We start from the raw sequence: 2,901 nt of genomic DNA, 5'->3' as shown, positions 1-2,901 counted from the left end.
GGTACACGGGCCTCTCACTGTTGCGGCCTCTCCCGTTGCGGAGCACAGGCTCCAGACGCGCAGGCTCAGCGACCATGGCTCACAGGCCCAGCTGCTCCATGGCATGTGGGATCCTCCCGGACCGGGGCATGAACCTGCGTCCCCTGCATCAGCAGGCAGACTCTCAACCACTGCGCCACCAGGGAAGCCCTAAAATAAATTTTTTAAATAAAAGATAAATGAGATAAAATTTCCCTAGTGCAAAGAGGGTGCGCCCCTTCCCTCTTTGATGTGATTAAAACTCTAAAGCCTCCAGGCAGGTTTGCACCCGCAACGTCTTTCTTGGGCTGCGGCCGGCGGTCTCTGAAGTGTGGATGTGGAGGAGAGTCCCCTCTGGGGAACGTCAGCCAGGAGCAGGTTTGCGAGATGCCACTTCCTCTTGTGGAGAAGACAGGAGTTTCACTTCTCCTGCCACGCGTCGAGGGTGCCGTCTGGGGTCTGCTTCCCAGAGCTCAGTGGATTACCGGGAGGTGTACGTTCTGCCCAAAGCTCGTTGGAGGGGAGAACTGTTTTCTTCGCCTTCCGCCTTTCTGGACAGGTTTTCTGGGCTAGAAGACGCTTGGTTGTTCATTTTGTTGTGAGGCTGGCGTGCCGCTTGGGGATTTGGGTGGAGGCAGCCGCACTGGGGAGCACAGACTCGCGGTCCAAGGGGAGCGATGCCTCTGCCTAAAGCTTCCGGTAGCTCTGAGACCACCTTCCTTCTTCCAATACCTGCCGACGCCCAGACCCCAGCCCTTTGTGGGCTCTGGTCCTGCGTTTTCTACAACGCTGTCTTACTCCTGCTTTCCAGGGGCTCCGACGGGTTACACTTTTGTGCACATCTCCTTCCAGACCTTCTAACCTGTGTAGGCAATAGAACAGCACGCACGCGTGCACACACATGTACGTATGTACACATACACCTACACACGTGTGCACACCCCACAATACAGCGCACACATGTACACACATACACCACACGTGTGCACACATGCAGTGCACACACATGCACACCTACGCACGTGTGCACACACACCGCGCGCGCACACACACACTCTTTAAGGCTCTCGTTCCACATAACCTTGGAGCCTTTCTTGAATCTTCAACCCACCCTCACTCGGTGACCCAGTCCTGCCCTTTCTACCACCTCTAAGAGCAGGAATACATGTTGCTAGGTAAGCTGCTTCCCTTGTGCCTTAGTTGAAACCTGCAGTTGAACACATGGTGCTCGATAAGAGGACCCCACCCGAGAGTTCATCCTGCACGGTTCAGCTACGTGACGATTAAGGACAAGAATCGAATCCACAGTGACTGAAAGGGGAGCAGTAACTCTGTGCTACCTGTGGAGGGGCAGGTGCCGCGACGCTCCCTTTGGGGTGGAGACGGCCGAGGCGGCCTTGTACGCCCGCGGCTCCGCCTCCCTGTGCGCACCCTCCAGCCCCGCCCGCGCCCGCGCCCCCGCCCCGCGGCCACCCAGGAGAGGACCCTGCCCAGACGGGAGCCGATCCTGGTTCCGAGGGGAGGGTCGGGCCCGGGTCCTGGTGCGGGAAGGCTGGGGGCCCCGCGTTCCCGCCTGGCACACGGGGGGTGCCTCGGCGTGATGAGCAGCTGAGCCACGCGCCCATCCCCGTTCTCCCGGCCCGGGTCTGCACACCTCGGGCACGCGCAGATCCCGGCGCCGGGTTCCCGGGCCCGCAGTGCCCTCTGGTGGCCCCGGTGACGCCGGCCGTCTCTCCCAGGACTGAGCGAGTCTGTGCCCAAACGGCTTGGAGCCCTCCAGCCGGTGACCTCGGCCTCGCGACTCGGGGACGGGCAAACGCGGCCCGGATGTGTGGGAACTGGGGCCAGGTTCCCAGGACTCGAGCAGGGCAGCTCCTCCCCTGTCCCCTGGCGCTTGGAAACAGGAATAAAAGTGTCTCAGATGCGTTTAGATTAACTTAGGAAACAGTGACACATAAAAACGAGAACAAGAAAAGTACCTGCAATTCTCTACTGTCGCCGCTGCTGCAGCCGCCAGCGCCCACAGGCGTCAGGACTTGCTTATTTCATTACTTGCTGTCATCCTCCCTTGGGGCGAGCACGGGAACAGCATTGGTCGGCTGATTTCTTCAGCCTTGTTTCTGAAAGGTTTAAAATTCTCCTCTGGCTGTGGGTTCCTGGCAGGTCCACACTTCCTGCAGGTTTGGGGTTAAAACACGACTCGCCGTGGAGCAGTCCCCAGGGCGGGCCCTTGCCTGTCAACACGACCCCACATGGCCCGCGACACACGCGTATTTGGTCCGGGTTCCTGGCTCTGAGCGCCCACAACCCTCAGACTTTGCTCTTGTTGTTCGTGAGAAGCCCCTTTGGACCTCGAGGCGGCAACTTGGGAGCTGAGGGCTGATTGCCAGGGAGACCAACCCCGTGGTCAGCGGTGTCGAAAATAACCAACACACAATCTGTAAGAGGAACAGAAGAGAGTTTCCCGCGAGCCAAACTGAGGACTGTGGCCCAGAACACAGCTTCGCAGGTTACTCTGAGGATCTGCTCCGGAGAAGCAGGGTTGCCAGCACGGTTTTATGTCTTGTCCGGACAAAGGACATCAAACAAGTCAGGGATCCCTTCCTTCACGTCTGGAAAAACCCGAAACAACAGACCAGCACGTGCACATCAAGTCAGCGTGGCCTTGGCACCTGGGAAGGGACTCACCCTCCAAGGAGGACCGGGAAGGGAGGCATTTCATCTTTATTTTTAACGTGGACATTCCTGACTTCCGGTCGCTGTGCCCTTGTCTCTAATAATTAAACAAATGTACAATGTATGTTTGATAGGCCCAAAACAGGCTACTTTAGTTGCATAAAATTCGCGTTAACTCACAGCTAAGCCAGGATGACCTCCCCACGC

Source organism: Aethalodelphis obliquidens, unplaced genomic scaffold, assembly GCF_003676395.1.
Source record: "Aethalodelphis obliquidens isolate GAN/ISIS:26980383/991018 unplaced genomic scaffold, ASM367639v1 scaffold15, whole genome shotgun sequence".
Lineage (NCBI taxonomy): Eukaryota > Metazoa > Chordata > Mammalia > Artiodactyla > Delphinidae > Aethalodelphis > Aethalodelphis obliquidens.
Note: the sequence above shows the minus strand (reverse complement) of the source record.